General features: G+C 39.4%; 1 long non-coding RNA gene across 1 annotated transcript; it reads right to left on the bottom strand.

The window, feature by feature from the left end:
* Positions 1 to 4,773: 4,773 nt before the first annotated feature.
* LOC136353721 (uncharacterized) lies at positions 4,774 to 7,327 on the bottom strand. The gene is made up of 3 exons (XR_010737108.1): positions 6,734 to 7,327; positions 6,346 to 6,426; positions 4,774 to 5,219 (listed from the first exon to the last, which is right to left on the bottom strand). It is a non-coding gene; the product is annotated as an uncharacterized lncRNA (long non-coding RNA).
* Between the last annotated feature and the right edge of the window lie 10,992 nt (positions 7,328 to 18,319).

Genomic DNA, 18,319 nt, shown 5'->3' with positions numbered 1-18,319 from the left:
GGAGACAGTAAAAGCCAAAATAGACTAAATATAGCCTGAACGATCCTAAAAATCCCTCGAAGGAGATAATATAATAAAGAACCCAAAGCAGACGGTATCCTACTGCAAGGGTGGTCTTAAGAATCCAAAAGAGGTTGCTCAGAAGAGATAGATGTATCCCAACCTCTATTGCTCTCGCGTAAAGCCTTTTTTTTACGCGACAGGAAAAAGTGACTACGAATTCCCCTTTTTGTTTGCGAATCCCTGTTTGTATCCTTTGAGCGCACGCCCATAAGTAGCGATCAAGGAAATCGATCAAACGATCCCAATACCGTGAAAGAGAAACTTCCCAGATCCAGGGAAGCTTATCATAAAGGGCTTCGACAAGGGGTTTTATTCGTTCTTTGAGCAAAAAGATAAAGATCGGATAGATTCGAACCGCAATTGCAAAGGTAATCACTACTATGCCAGCCCAAATCATGATCTTCACCAACTTGGATTTGGTTCTCTCGCGAAAATCGCGAGTTGCAGAGATGAGAACCATGAAAAGCAAGATCCCGAATAAGAAAACAGAAACCGAGGAAACCACAAGAGTGAAGACTAGTAGAGTCTCGTCTTTTGTCATTCTTTGCTCCTTTTTCACTCAATGATTCATTCGAATTTCCCGACCAAAAATTCTATATGTCTATTCATAGGGCCTCGTTGCTAAGTGCTACAAGATCTAGTGCACTGGAACTCGTGGTTATGGACCCGAATCCTTTAGTATGGAACATTGTCTTTTCCAAGTAAAAACCCCCAGTATATGAAAGAATGAAAAGGTGCTTTCGTTCTTTTCTTGTGGAATAAGAAGCCCTCGTACCTTAATGAAAGGAAAATAGGAATTTTTCATTAGGTATTTGACCAAATAGGATCGTCCAGTTCCTATAGAACCTATCACTAAAATACCCGATAGGGCTAAGCGGAACGAAAAGGATTTTCCCTGAGATGGTAAATGAAAACGATTAGCCCCATACGAGGTTTGGGAATAAGTGATGAGCAAGGAATATACGTCTTTCTGCTAAAGAGGATCTATTAAACTCATAATTCATTAGATCCTTGTTATCAATGTCAACTAGGTATCATAAGTAAACGGATCCCGGTTGTTCAATCCTTTGATAACCAAGGTCATTCTTTGCTAAAGAGAAATGATCACTATGAGTCAGACTCAATAGAATTGGATCCATTCCAAATAGCGAGAATTAGGATTCTGGATCCCTCTCAATCTCTCTTTCAATTCGAGGATCCAGAGAGGTGTTTTCATAGTCATCTCCGAATATTTGCCATCTCCGAATATTTTCGATTTCATTTTTCTATGATATGTCTTTCTATATGAAAATTGGTTATTTACGATGTACGATGATCCCTGTTAAGCATCCATGGCTGAATGGTTAAAGCGCCCAACTCATAATTGGTAAATTTGCGGGTTCAATTCCTGCTGGATGCACGCGAACCGGAACGTTCCATAAGTCTATTGGAACTGGCTCTCTATCCATGGAATCTCATCCATCATCCATACATAACGAATTGGTATGGTATATTCATACCATAACATAAGAACAATAAGAACTCGAATTCTTATCGATACTGGAACTCAGAGCATAGGAGGGAAAGTCGATTTATGGATGGAATCAAATACGCAGTATTTACAGAAAAAAGTCTTCGTTTATTGGGAAAGAATCAATATACTTTTAATGTCGAATCGGGATTCACTAAGACAGAAATAAAGCATTGGGTCGAACTCTTCTTTGGTGTTAAGGTAGTAGCTGTGAATAGCCATCGACTACCCGGAAAGGGTAGAAGAATGGGCCCTATTCTAGGACATACAATGCATTACAGACGTATGATCATTACCCTTCAACCGGGTTATTCTATTCCACTTCTAGATAGAGAAAAAAACTAAAGGAGAATACTTAATAATACGGCGAAACATTTATACAAAACACCTATCCCGAGCACACGCAAGGGAACCATAGATAGGCAAGTGAAATCAAATCCACGAAATAATTTGATCCATGGACGGCACCGTTGTGGTAAAGGTCGTAATTCCAGAGGAATCATTACCGCAAGGCATAGAGGGGGAGGTCATAAGCGCCTATACCGTAAAATCGATTTTCGACGGAATCAAAAAGACATATCTGGTAGAATCGTAACCATAGAATACGACCCTAATCGAAATGCGTACATTTGTCTCATACACTATGGGGATGGTGAGAAGGGATATATTTTACATCCCAGAGGGGCTATAATTGGAGATACTATTGTTTCTGGTACAAAAGTTCCTATATCAATGGGAAATGCCCTACCTTTGAGTGCGGTTTGAACTATTGATTTACATAATTGGAAGTAACCAATTAGGTTTACGACGAAACCTAGAAATCGATCACTGATCCAATTTGACTACCTCTACGGGATAGACCTCAACAAAAAACTGTTGAGTAACGGCAGCAAGTGATTGAGTTCAGTAGTTCCTCATAGAAAATTATTGACTCTAGAGATATGGTAATATGGAGAAGACAAAATTGTTTGAAGCACGCACAGAACCGGAAGCGCCCCTTGTTTCAAAGAGAGGAGGACGGGTTATTCACATTTAATTTGATGGTCAGAGGCGAATTGAAAGCTAAGCAGTGGTAATTAAGACCCCCGGGGGAAAATAGGGATGTCTCCTACGTTACCCATAATATGTAGAAGTATCGACGTAATTTCATAGAGTCATTCGATCTGAATGCTACATGAAGAACATAAGCCAGATGACGGAACGCGGAGACCTAGGATGTAGAAGATCATAACATGAGCGATTCGGCAGATTTGGATTCCTTTCCTATATATCCACTCATGTGGTACTTCATCATACGATTCATATAAGATCCATCTGTCTGGAGATCGTCATATACATCTAGAAAGCCGTATGCTTTGGAAGAAGCTTGTACAGTTTGGGAAGGGGTTTTTTGAGAGAAAAGAAGAATCTACTTCAACCGATATGCCCTTAGGCACGGCCATACATAACATAGAAATCACACGTGGAAGGGGTGGGCAATTAGCTAGAGCAGCAGGTGCTGTAGCGAAACTGATTGCAAAAGAAGGTAAATCGGCCACTTTAAGATTACCATCTGGGGAGGTCCGTTTGGTATCCCAAAACTGCTTAGCAACAGTCGGACAAGTGGGTAATGTTGGGGTGAACCAAAAAAGTTTGGGTAGAGCCGGGTCTAAGTGTTGGCTAGGTAAACGCCCCGTAGTAAGAGGGGTAGTTATGAACCCTGTGGACCACCCCCATGGGGGCGGTGAAGGGAAAGGCCCCATTGGTAGAAAAAAACCCACAACCCCTTGGGGTTATCCTGCGCTTGGAAGAAGAACTAGGAAAAGGAAAAAATATAGTGATAGTTTTATTCTTCGTCGCCGTAAGTAAATACGTAACTAGGAATATGGAAAATTGCATTTTTGGAATTTGCAATAATGGGATGGGCGAACAACGGGAATTGAACCCGCGCATGGTGGATTCACAATCCACTGCCTTGATCCACTTGGCTACATCCGCCTCTTATCCAGCTAAAGGATTTTCTCTTTTTTCCATTCATCATTATTCTATTTATTCTGACCTCCATACTTCGATCGAGATGTTGGACATCGAATGCCACTCTTTAAAATGGAAAAAAAGGAGTAATCAGCTGTGACACGAAAAAAAACGAATCCTTTTGTAGCTCATCATTTATTGGCAAAAATAGAAAAGGTCAATATGAAGGAGGAGAAAGAAACAATAGTAACGTGGTCCCGGGCATCTAGCATTCTACCCGCAATGGTTGGCCATACAATCGCAATTCATAATGGAAAGGAACATATACCTATTTACATAACAAATCCTATGGTAGGTCGCAAATTGGGGGAATTCATACCAACTCGGCATTTCACGAGTTATGAAAGTGCAAGAAAGGATACTAAATCTCGTCGTTAACTGAATTCAGAATAGAAAGATTCAAAATAAAAAAAAAAGAAATAGGTAAGCGGGGAATAACCTTATTTATGACAAGTTTCAAACTGGTAAAGTATACCCCTAGGATAAAGAAGAAGAAGAGTGGGCTAAGGAAACTCGCAAGAAAAGTACCAACCGATCGTCTACTTAAGTTCGAACGGGTTTTCAAAGCACAAAAACGCATCCACATGTCCGTTTTCAAAGTACAGAGAGTTCTGGATGAGATTCGTTGGCGTTACTACGAAGAAACTGTTATGATATTGAACCTCATGCCTTATCGAGCATCTTATCCCATCTTAAAGTTGGTTTATTCGGCAGCAGCAAATGCTACTCATTATAGGGATTTCGACAAAGCAAATTTATTCATCACTAAAGCCGAAGTCAGTAGGAGTACTATTATGAATAAATTCAGACCTCGGGCTCGAGGACGTAGTTCTCCCATAAAAAAAACCATGTGTCATATAACAATTGTACTAAATATAGTAAAGAAATCGAAATAATCTTTAGATCCATCTAAGATTTGATTCCCGGTAAAAAAAAATAGAATAGAAAAATATGGGACAAAAAATAAATCCACTTGGTTTCAGACTTGGTACAACCCAAAATCACCATTCCTTTTGGTTCGCACAACCAAAAAATTATTCTGAAGGTCTACAGGAAGATAAAAAAATACGGAATTGTATCAAGAACTATATACAAAAGAATAGGAAAAAGGGCTCGAATAGAAAAATAGAAGCAGACTCAAGTTTCGAAGTAATTACACATAATAAAAAAATGGACTCAGGCTCAAGTTCCGAAGTAATTACACATATAGAAATTCAAAAAGAAATCGATACAATCCACGTCATAATCCATATTGGATTCCCCAATTTATTAAAGAAAAAAGGAGCAATTGAAGAATTAGAGAAAGATCTACAAAAAGAAGTTAATTCTGTAAACCAGAGACTTAATATTGGGATCGAAAAAGTGAAAGAACCTTATAGATGTCACGCCCGGAAATTCACTAGTAATTTCCGAACTTATTTGTGCATAAAATCCTCGTCCAGGAATCAGCCGAGGTACACAAACTGACAATTTAATATACAAATCCATCATAATAATAACGTTACACACTTACAAAAGAAAAGAAAACAGCAGCGGAATTAACGGTCTAGCGATGGCTTCAGCTCCACTCCCACAGGCAGCTCAACTGGGGTATAAGCCAAACGTCTTCTCCTTCTGGATCCTTTTTCTTCAACTGAGGTTGATTGATTATTGCAAGAATGAGCATATGACATACTCAACAAGCCACACAGCAAATATGCAAGTGCACAAGGATACCAAAGGATGGCATAATATAGGCTCATTTGCGAAAGCAGCATTTAGCAAATAGTTAAGAGTAGTAAAACAGTAGAGTAATTAATTAAAAATTTTAATCAACACTGAACAGCACACCCATGCTGCACAGGCCCAACCATCCTGAACAACCATACCCGGCTGTACAGATCTAACTCCAAACCAGGAGCTAAGCAAATTATTACCAAGTATAACATCCATAATTATTGTGAGAGGTGTGAGACTAATCACGAAAAACATTGCTCAACCCGCCCATAACCGCGGGCACGGCTATTCGAATAGTTTTACTCTGGCCAGAGGTGTACCACTGTACCCACAAGACACAACCCCACATCATGTCACCATGTGCCTCAATACCACCACGGTACCTCGGAAAGGAGTTGTGACAATACCCCTTGCACAACATAATCCATTACAGCGCACCTTTCCTGGATCATAATCACTCCCTCAAAAACCAGAGGCATGGACTCCCCAGCGACCCCCGTGGACTTCTCGCCACTTCTCAGTCTGGCGCACTATAATGAATCACGCTATACAAAAGATAAAGCCGTTGCCCACGCTGGCTTGTGGTTGGCACGATAAATGTTTCACAACAGTAGCTCGCGAACCGGTCCTTAATTGTCATGAGCACGACTCTCAAAACCATGTGCTCACAACCCACCATTATCAAGTTTTAGTTGGCAAGTAATTAATTAACCAATCACGATTGACCATCGTGAACTATCATTAAGCCATCCTTAAATAATAGTGAGTCATAAGTTATTCCAATAGTGTGCTAATGTTTCTAAGCATGGCTAAGCAATCATAACTAATATCTAGCTGAACCAATATATAAAGCCCAACTAGTCAAGTTATAATAACCCAAGGTATCAAGGAATAGGGTAATCAATGCAAACTGGCCATAACAAAGGAATAGGTTCACACCACCCGGTGACATTCGAAAATAAATGCACAGTTGAAATAAATAGAGAATTTAAATATAGGATCAACATGCTCAAAGGATTGTGTTTAGGATCTGTGTGACTTGCCTTGCAATAATCGGTCTTCAATTAATCTTCTTGAATACTTCCGGCGCACTCACGAACCTTCGCAACGACGGAAACGACAAGCTAACACGCAAAACGAAGAAAAAGACTAATAAAAACCAAATAAACAGTACATATAAAGTAAACAAACATGTAGATCATGATTTTAGATGAATTTAGCAACTTGAACCACTCAAAACCGAGTTACGATGATTTAGTTATGAATTTCCGAAGATTTAATCTATTAGAAAAAACTGGAAAAAGAAAAACGATGATGACATCATCAATGGCCGGACCAAGATGGCGACCTCGCCGGATATAGAGCGACCGGCTGCGGATTTGGAGGACATGAACACGTAGAGGACGACGAGACGAACCCAACGATACTCACCCTCGTGCCAAACGACGACCGACGACGGCCGGCGACGAGGAGGCGACGGCGGCGGCTCGGGTTGCACGGGGCGGCGGAGCTCCGATGACCGGCGACGGAAAAGGAAGGGTGGCCGAGCTTCCCCTCACCACGGCGCACCCAACGGTGGTGACGGCGACCGGCGACGACGATGGAGACGGCGGCGCGGCGGCACCGGAGATGGCCGGCGGCGGCGGTTTGCTTGGCGGCGGTGGCGACGGAGCTACGGAGCACGGAAGAGGACGGGAGAGGGGGCAAACGAAAGAGGAGGACTAGGGGGTCCTATTTATAGCCTTGGATTGAAGAGATCGGACTCCTCCCGCAAGAAATCGATCCGGGAAATCAAAAACTCGGTTTTGGAGATAAACTCGAAAACGAGTTTGATTCGGATAAGATACTCAACGATTTGCTCCGATTTTTGGGGGTAAAGATAGAGGAGGATAAGAGGAATATTTCCCCTCAACTAAATTGGAGAAAAAGAGCAACGGGGAGGCGAGATTTGGAAGGAAGAGGCGGCGGCACTGTGCACGGCACGGCTGGCTCGGGCTCTGCCTGAGTTGGAAGATGAACAGTAGCGCAGGGAGGGAAAGTAGATTTTTCCGGCTGAGCTGAGAGGAGAGGAGGCGGCTCAGGTTGGGCCGGCGGAAGAGAGAGGAAGGAAAGGAAGGAATGGGCCGAAAATGGCCCAAGCTGAGGAGGAGGATTTTATTACTTTCCCAATTAAAATAATCACTTAAATGATCTTTGAATTATTAAAAATACTTCCAATGCTCAAATAATTTCAAGAAAAATTCTGAAAATACTTGGACACTCAAAGTACTTAATAAAATTACAATTAGACCATTTAATGATTAATTTAATATGTGGTTAATTACTGAAATGCTCTTTGTAAGATTAAAAATTAGGAATTGAGCTCCGAAAAATCCGAGAATATTCCAGAGAGTATAATTAACCATGGAGAATTTAATAAAAATTAAATCCATCCATGCTTTATATTTAGGAAATTTTATTTCCCACATTTAACTTCACTTGTAAATTAATGAACATTTAATATAAATTCTATTATTAATTTATTAAATAATTTATAAATCCTGAAACGAAAATCAGGATGTGACAAATCTACCCCCCTTACAAAGAATCTCGTCCCGAGATTCGGAACGGCTAGAAAGAAAAGGGCTTAGGTAAACTGCAGTCTATCTTATTCCATAACTCTGATAATTATCCTAAGGCTTTAAAGAAAACTACTGCTGCTTTGAAACTGGTGGCTGAGCTGTAACACTTGAAGACGCAACTCTTGAAGACGCAACTGGCACTGCATTGGCTCCTGTGACAACAATGTTGTTGATCTGACCTTGCGGCTGCTGATGCTTCGGCTTCGGACACTCTCTTGCAAAGTGACCTGGCTTGTAACATTTGAAACACACCCGCTGTTCCCTTGCTGGTTCTGCATTTGTTGCACTAACATGTTGATCAATTGGGTCTGTTGAGCCAGCACTTGAGCAAGGGTTGGGTTCTCTTCATTGTTATTGTTTCCACTTCCACTAGCGTGAGTGTTCACCATCTGTTGCAGATTAGAAAGGATAGAAGGAGAGGGGTTACACTAAAGACAAGACCTTAACCAGGTTAACACTGATCTGATGTGTGTAGACCATTATATTGTTCAAGTTGATTAAGCAAGCAACCTAGTATAGTTACACACTCATCAATGAACTACTCCAATGATGGGAATGCAACCATACCTACACACAAAGCAAACAACAAGCGTTCTACCCTACTAACTATTCTTCAAAGACACTTTGGCGGCATAGGTTCTAAGATAGGTTCCAAACTTCACTCTATCTGAACACTTAAGATTCGACTATCATCTTCTTATTCCTCGATCCACTTGACTTGCAGAAGTTGACAACATCGACGTCTTCGAGTTTCTCCATCAAGATTAACGACTACTCAAGTTGAAAGAGGAAGGGGGAAGAACGACAAAACGATTTGCAAAGAATTCTAGATAAGGAAGAAAGGAAAATTTTCACAAATTATGTTTTCGGAAGATTTGTCCTTAAGGTTTGACCATTTGGCTTATCCTACAGTCAAGATGGCTCTGATACCAACTTGTCACGCCCGGAAATTCACTAGTAATTTCCGAACTTATTTGTGCATAAAATCCTCGTCCAGGAATCAGCCGAGGTACACAAACTGACAATTTAATATACAAATCCATCATAATAATAACGTTACACACTTACAAAAGAAAAGAAAACAGCAGCGGAATTAACGGTCTAGCGATGGCTTCAGCTCCACTACCACAGGCAGCTCAACTGGGGTATAAGCCAAACGTCTTCTCCTTCTGGATCCTTTTTCTTCAACTGAGGTTGATTGATTATTGCAAGAATGAGCATATGACATACTCAACAAGCCACCCAGCAAATATGCAAGTGCACAAGGATACCAAAGGATGGCATAATATAGGCTCATTTGCGAAAGCAGCATTTAGCAAATAGTTAAGAGTAGTAAAACAGTAGAGTAATTAATTAAAAATTTTAATCAACACTGAACAGCACACCCATGCTGCACAGGCCCAACCATCCTGAACAACCATACCCGGCTGTACAGATCTAACTCCAAACCAGGAGCTAAGCAAATTATTACCAAGTATAACATCCATAATTATTGTGAGAGGTGTGAGACTAATCACGAAAAACATTGCTCAACCCGCCCATAACCGCGGGCACGGCTATTCGAATAGTTTTACTCTGGCCAGAGGTGTACCACTGTACCCACAAGACACAACCCCACATCATGTCACCATGTGCCTCAATACCACCACGGTACCTCGGAAAGGAGTTGTGACAATACCCCTTGCACAACATAATCCATTACAGCGCACCTTTCCTGGATCATAATCACCCCCTCAAAAACCAGAGGCATGGACTCCCCAGCGACCCCCGTGGACTTCTCGCCACTTCTCAGTCTGGCGCACTATAATGAATCACGCTATACAAAAGATAAAGCCGTTGCCCACGCTGGCTTGTGGTTGGCACGATAAATGTTTCACAACAGTAGCTCGCGAACCGGTCCTTAATTGTCATGAGCACGACTCTCAAAACCATGTGCTCACAACCCACCATTATCAAGTTTTAGTTGGCAAGTAATTAATTAACCAATCACGATTGACCATCGTGAACTATCATTAAGCCATCCTTAAATAATAGTGAGTCATAAGTTATTCCAATAGTGTGCTAATGTTTCTAAGCATGGCTAAGCAATCATAACTAATATCTAGCTGAACCAATATATAAAGCCCAACTAGTCAAGTTATAATAACCCAAGGTATCAAGGAATAGGGTAATCAATGCAAACTGGCCATAACAAAGGAATAGGTTCACACCACCCGGTGACATTCGAAAATAAATGCACAGTTGAAATAAATAGAGAATTTAAATATAGGATCAACATGCTCAAAGGATTGTGTTTAGGATCTGTGTGACTTGCCTTGCAATAATCGGTCTTCAATTAATCTTCTTGAATACTTCCGGCGCACTCACGAACCTTCGCAACGACGGAAACGACAAGCTAACACGCAAAACGAAGAAAAAGACTAATAAAAACCAAATAAACAGTACATATAAAGTAAACAAACATGTAGATCATGATTTTAGATGAATTTAGCAACTTGAACCACTCAAAACCGAGTTACGATGATTTAGTTATGAATTTCCGAAGATTTAATCTATTAGAAAAAACTGGAAAAAGAAAAACGATGATGACATCATCAATGGCCGGACCAAGATGGCGACCTCGCCGGATATAGAGCGACCGGCTGCGGATTTGGAGGACATGAACACGTAGAGGACGACGAGACGAACCCAACGATACTCACCCTCGTGCCAAACGACGACCGACGACGGCCGGCGACGAGGAGGCGACGGCGGCGGCTCGGGTTGCACGGGGCGGCGGAGCTCCGATGACCGGCGACGGAAAAGGAAGGGTGGCCGAGCTTCCCCTCACCACGGCGCACCCAACGGTGGTGACGGCGACCGGCGACGACGATGGAGACGGCGGCGCGGCGGCACCGGAGATGGCCGGCGGCGGCGGTTTGCTTGGCGGCGGTGGCGACGGAGCTACGGAGCACGGAAGAGGACGGGAGAGGGGGCAAACGAAAGAGGAGGACTAGGGGGTCCTATTTATAGCCTTGGATTGAAGAGATCGGACTCCTCCCGCAAGAAATCGATCCGGGAAATCAAAAACTCGGTTTTGGAGATAAACTCGAAAACGAGTTTGATTCGGATAAGATACTCAACGATTTGCTCCGATTTTTGGGGGTAAAGATAGAGGAGGATAAGAGGAATATTTCCCCTCAACTAAATTGGAGAAAAAGAGCAACGGGGAGGCGAGATTTGGAAGGAAGAGGCGGCGGCACTGTGCACGGCACGGCTGGCTCGGGCTCTGCCTGAGTTGGAAGATGAACAGTAGCGCAGGGAGGGAAAGTAGATTTTTCCGGCTGAGCTGAGAGGAGAGGAGGCGGCTCAGGTTGGGCCGGCGGAAGAGAGAGGAAGGAAAGGAAGGAATGGGCCGAAAATGGCCCAAGCTGAGGAGGAGGATTTTATTACTTTCCCAATTAAAATAATCACTTAAATGATCTTTGAATTATTAAAAATACTTCCAATGCTCAAATAATTTCAAGAAAAATCCTGAAAATACTTGGACACTCAAAGTACTTAATAAAATTACAATTAGACCATTTAATGATTAATTTAATATGTGGTTAATTACTGAAATGCTCTTTGTAAGATTAAAAATTAGGAATTGAGCTCCGAAAAATCCGAGAATATTCCAGAGAGTATAATTAACCATGGAGAATTTAATAAAAATTAAATCCATCCATGCTTTATATTTAGGAAATTTTATTTCCCACATTTAACTTCACTTGTAAATTAATGAACATTTAATATAAATTCTATTATTAATTTATTAAATAATTTATAAATCCTGAAACGAAAATCAGGATGTGACAATAGACAACCTAACATTCTTGCAGAATATATAGCTTTCCAATTAAAAAATAGAGTTTCATTCCGAAAGGCAATGAAAAAAGCCATTGAATTAACTAAAAAAACAGATATAAAGGGAGTAAAAGTAAAAATTGCAGGCCGTCTCGCGGGAAAAGAAATTGCGCGTGCCGAGTGCATCAAAAAAGGTAGACTTCCCCTCCAAACAATTCGCGCTAAAATTGATTATTGCTGCTATCCAATTCGAACTATCTATGGAGTATTAGGAGTTAAAATTTGGATATTCGTAGACGAAGAATAACCAACCCTGTCTTCCCATTCTGTTCAGTAATAGAATAAAAAATGACAAGAGCCTTATTTTCCCTAAAATCCCTGAAAAAAAGAAGAAATTCTACCTCTTTCTATAAGATTTAATGAAAATTGAGAAATCTTTTAATAAAATTGCTATGCTTAGTGTGTGACTCGTTAGTTTTTTTTTAGGGTTCAAAAAGGGGATTAAAAAAAAATAGAATGAACCCTACTATGTAATTATAGAAAATGAACTAATAACCAACCTATTGCTTCGTATTGTCGAGATCCTAACTAAGAAACAGTCACTATATGAATAAATACATCTATCATAAATGAGTAAATCTATCATATACGTGTAGCAACTGCAATTTTTTCTTTAAAAAAAAATAGGATTCTAAGTTGTGAAGCAAAACTAAAGGGGATGTAGATAAAAGGAAGGATGATAGAAAGAAGGAAGAGAAATAAGAAAGATATAGGATTCCAATATGTATGGTCTATGAATTACATCATAAAAAGCAATGTGATAAAGCATCAATATAATAAAAATAACAGAGAATTCGAAATCGTAATTTGATTGAAACAAGAAATACAAATTTCAAGGAATAACAAAGAGCGTCCCGAGTTAATAAAACTGAGAAATTGACTCGGAAAGAAATTTTTTGGAAGCTCCATTGCGAGATTCAAACCTAACCATTAAAGGAGAAGCAGTGGGAACGACAGAACCTATGACTGGATAGGATTTTCTTGAAAAGAATCCCAATACTTCATTGGGTGGGATGGCGGAACAAACCAAAAAAATTGTCTTATTTGATAAGGTTATGAATTAACAAATAAGACAGGAAAGAGTAAATATTCGCCCGCGAAATTTTTATTGAATTAGAATACTTTACCGCGATTCAATAAGAGTAAAATAAAAAAAGGAGATTAAAAAAAAAAAAAAAAAGAATTACATTAAATATAGAATATAGATAAATAAACATACACATCTAGATATATTCTAGATCCTCTTTCTTGACTATATATTTTAGTATTTTAATAAATTCAATATTAAAAACCCTAACCTTTCCTATTAATGTGTATCTATCCGTAATATTTTAGAATATTGTGGAATTAGAGAAATTTGCACACTTTCTCATTTGATTCGCGAGGAGCTGGATGAGAAGAAACTCTCATGTCCAGTTTTGCAGTAGAGATGGAACTAAGAGAGAACCATCGACTATAACCCCAAAAGAACCAGATTTCGTAAACAACATAGAGGAAGAATGAAGGGAAAATCCTACCGAGGCAATTGTATTTGTTTTGGTAGATATGCTCTTCAAGCACTTGAACCCACTTGGATTACGGCGAGGCAGATAGAAGCAGGACGAAGAGCAATGACACGATATGCACGTCGTGGTGGAAAAATCTGGGTACGTATATTTCCCGACAAACCGGTTACAATAAGACCGACCGAAACACGTATGGGTTCGGGAAAGGGATCCCCCGAATATTGGGTAGCCGTTGTTAAACCAGGTCGAATACTTTATGAAATGGGCGGAGTATCCGAAACTGTAGCTAGAGCAGCTATTTCCATAGCTGCCAGCAAAATGCCCATACGAAGTCAATTTCTTCGGTTAGAAATATAACCCCCCAAAAAAAGTAGTATTGAAAATAAAAAACCAGGTTCTTCTTTCTGGAAAGACAATATTTCTTTCATCCTTTTGCATTGAAATAACAAATTGAAATCAAAATAATATGATTCAACCTCAGACCCTTTTAAATGTAGCAGATAACAGTGGAGCTCGAAAATTGATGTGTATTCGAGTCATAGGAGCTGCTAGTAATCAGCGATATGCTCGTATTGGTGATGTTATTGTTGCTGTAATCAAAGACGCAGTGCCCCAAATGCCTCTAGAAAGATCCGAAGTAATTCGAGCTGTAATTGTACGTACATGTAAAGAGTTCAAATGCGAAGACGGTATAATAATACGCTATGACGACAATGCAGCGGTTATCATTGATCAAAAAGGAAATCCAAAAGGAACTCGCGTTTTTGGCGCGATCGCCGAGGAATTGAGAGAATTGAATTTTACTAAAATAGTTTCATTAGCTCCTGAAGTATTATAAATACTAGTAGACAAGATATAGATCAAATAAAAAATTAGTAGATTGTGTTTCACGTATATGCTTTAGAATCCAAAACGAAAAGAAAAAAGAGAACATGTTGATTATAGAAAAATTAGGAGGAACCTAGAATTAGAGTCTTATGGGCAAGGACACTATTGCTGATTTACTAACCTCTATAAGAAACGCGGACATGAATAAAAAAGGAACTGTTCGGGTAGTATCTACAAATATTACCGAAAACATTGTTAAAATACTTCTACGAGAGGGTTTTATTGAAAGTGTTCGGAAACATCAGGAAAGTAACAGATATTTCTTGGTTTCAACTTTGCGACATCAAAAGAGAAAGACTAGAAAGGGAATATATAGAACTAGAACCTTTTTAAAGCGTATCAGCCGACCTGGCTTACGAATTTATGCCAACTATCAAGGAATTCCTAAGGTTTTGGGCGGAATGGGAATTGCTATTCTTTCTACTTCTCGAGGTATAATGACAGATCGAGAAGCTCGACTAAACAGAATTGGGGGAGAAGTCTTATGTTATATATGGTAATCGCCCCGCCTATAGCGGTAATCGCCCCACCTATAGTTATAGTACCCAAATTCTATCTTGAACTTCCTATTTTTCAAACAAAAATACAACGTTTTTTTATTTGAAAATAAAAAAAGAAAAATAGGAGAAAAAAAAATATGACAGAAAAGAAAAATAGGAGAGAAAAAAAAAACCCGAGAGAAGCAAAAATTACTTTCGAGGGTTTAGTTATGGAAGCCCTACCCAACGGAATGTTCCGCGTTCGCCTAGAGAATGACACCATCATCCTGGGCTATATTTCAGGAAAGATCCGGTCTAGTTCTATACGAATACTGATGGGGGATAGGGTCAAAATTGAAGTAAGTCGTTATGATTCAAGCAAGGGGCGTATAATTTATAGACTTCCCCATAAGGATTCGAAGCGTACCGAAGACTCGAAGGATACCGAAGATTTGAAGGATACCAAAGATTCAAAGGGTTAGGTTTTTCTTTTTTTTTTCTAGGGTAAAAAATTCAAAGTTCTAAAATTCAAACAAAGAGACTTATTTTTTCCAAAAGAGTAAATTCATAGTTTAAGAAAGGAATACGGAAATATGAAAATAAGAGCTTCTGTTCGTAAAATTTGTACAAAATGTCGACTGATTCGTAGGCGTGGACGAATTAGAGTCATTTGTTCCAATCCGAAGCATAAACAAAGACAGGGGTAATCTTTCGAAAAAAGAACTTGACTTTCTAAAAAGTAAAAAAAAAAGTACCCGCGAAAATGTCCAAATTCCAAATAAAAAAATTCAAGTAAAGGATATATTTTACCCTGAAACGGATATCTTTGTATCTTTTTTTCTTTTTGTTATTTCTAACTCATATTTATGAGATAATAAAATATGACAAAAGCTATACCAAAAATTGGTTCACGTAGGAAAGTACGTATTGGTTTGCGTAGGAATGCGCGTTTTAGTTTACGGAAGAGTGCACGTAGAATAACAAAAGGAGTTATTCATGTTCAAGCTAGTTTCAACAATACTATTATAACTGTTACAGATCCGCAAGGTCGGGTGGTTTTCTGGTCCTCCGCGGGTACTTGTGGATTCAAAAGCTCAAGAAAAGCATCACCCTATGCTGGTCAAAGAACAGCTGTAGATGCTATTCGTACAGTGGGTTTGCAACGAGCAGAAGTTATGGTAAAGGGTGCTGGTAGTGGAAGAGATGCCGCATTACGAGCCATTGCTAAAAGTGGTGTACGATTAAGTTGTATACGCGATGTAACACCTATGCCGCATAATGGGTGTCGACCTCCTAAAAAAAGACGTCTGTAAAAGAATTAAACCCCTTTCAAGAGAAATAAACGATTCAATGATCAAATAATAATACTAGTCTATATGGTTCGAGAGGAGGTAGCAGGATCCACTCAAACACTACAGTGGAAGTGTGTTGAATCAAGAGTAGATAGTAAGCGTCTTTATTATGGTCGTTTCATTCTGTCCCCGCTTAGAAAAGGTCAAGCGGATACCGTTGGTATTGCCTTGCGAAGAGCTTTACTTGGAGAAACAGAAGGAACATGTATCACACATGCAAAATTTGGGAGCGTGCCGCACGAATATTCTACAATAGCAGGTATTGAAGAATCGGTACAAGAAATTTTACTAAATTTGAAAGAAATTGTATTGAGAAGTAATCTCTATGGAGTTAGAACCGCATCAATTTGCGTCAAAGGTCCTAGATACATAACTGCCCAAGATATTATCTTACCGCCTTCCGTAGAAATCGTTGATACGGCACAACCTATAGCTAACTTGACAGAACCCACGGATTTCCGTATTGAGTTACGGATCAAGAGAGATCGCGGATATCACACGGAAGTCAGAAAGAACACTCAAGATGGAAGTTATCCTATAGATGCTGTATCCATGCCTGTTCGAAATGTGAATTATAGTATTTTTGCTTGTGGGAATGGAAATGCAAAATATGAGATACTTTTTCTAGAAATATGGACCAATGGAAGTTTAACCCCTAAGGAAGCGCTTTATGAGGCTTCTCGTAATTTGATTGATTTATTTCTTCCTTTTCTTCACACGGAGGAAGAGGGTACTCGTTTCCAAGAAAATAAAAACAGGTTTACTTCCCCCCTTTTAAGCTTTCAAAAAAGATTAACTAATCTAAAGAAAAACAAAAAAAGAATTCCATTGAATTGTATTTTTATTGATCAATTAGAACTGCCTTCTAGAACGTATAATTGTCTCAAAAGGGCCAATATCCATACACTATTGGACCTTTTGAGTAAGACGGAAGAAGATCTGATGAGAATTGACAGTTTTCGTATGCAAGATGGAAAACAGATATGGGACACTCTAGAGAAGCATCTCCCAATGGATTTACCTAAGAATAAGTTCTAGTTTTAAATCCATTGCAATTTTTTCCTCTTCTTCTTTTTCGAGTTAGAATAAAAAGAAAAAATAAAACAATTTTGCATCTTTGGGACAATCTATATTTTCGCGAAATGGATCATAATAAAATAGATTATAGGTATCTAGGGAAGATTCACTTGGAAGTAACTATTTCCTAGATACCTATGCACGGTACTTCACGATTGAATGAATCAAACTGAAAAATCCCTAAAAAAGACCTAAAGTTAAGGATTTTTCAATGGGTAATGTTGCTCCAATACCTAACCAAAGAGCTACTGCAGTACCGATTAAAAAAACGGTTGTAGCTACTGGGCGACGAAATGGATTTTGGAATTTATTGACATTCTCTAGAAAAGGTACTGTCAATAAGCCCGTCGGCACAGAAACCATTAAGAGAACGCCCAATAACTTATTAGGTACTGTACGGAGTATTTGAAACACGGGAAAGAAGTACCACTCGGGTAATATTTCCAGAGGAGTTGCAAACGGATCCGCCGGTTCACCAATCATTGACGGCTCGAGAACCGCTAAACCTACATTACATGCAATAGTACCTAGAATTACTACTGGAAAAATATATAAAAGATCGTTGGGCCACGCGGGTTCCCCGTAATAATTATGTCCCATCCCTTTAGCTAATTTTGCTCTTAATACAGGATCGTTTAAGTCAGGTTTCTTTGTTATTGGGATAGGTGAATTCTTTAAGATCCAGCCCCCAAAGGAACCGGACATGAGAATTTTTCATCATCCGGCTCGAGCAAGAATGAAAGAAATAAAACCGTAGAAGATCCATAATAGAATAAGGTATATAATGGCTCAATGGCTCTAAGTAAGAAAAGCTTTATCAGATTCTATTTTCCGAAGTTGCACCTACAACTATTCATTGAAAAGAATCCTACTCTTATGGGTAAATGCTCAATATCCAAGTGGGCTTACAAATTTGATCATGATCAATTGCTTTGTGGATTGTCTCGCGTCTCTTGATTAGTTGGTATTTATCCCCCCCAATATTGCAAGTTTCTTACGTCCAAACAAAGTATTTACTTGTTACTAATAAAAAATCAAAAAGTTTAGCCTACGTTCTTCCTTAGATCCCTTCTTTTACTCCGATAGTATTGCAGATCGCAATCGATGCAAAGAAAATGAATGCATTTCCATACTATAATAAAAAGTAAGTGTAATAAATAGAGAATTGGATCATGTCACATGACTTATTCCATTTCTACTCTATGGGATC

This window comes from Oryza sativa, chromosome 10 (assembly GCF_034140825.1).
Source record: "Oryza sativa Japonica Group chromosome 10, ASM3414082v1".
Lineage (NCBI taxonomy): Eukaryota > Viridiplantae > Streptophyta > Magnoliopsida > Poales > Poaceae > Oryza > Oryza sativa.
This window is presented reverse-complemented; position numbering and strand designations above follow the sequence as displayed.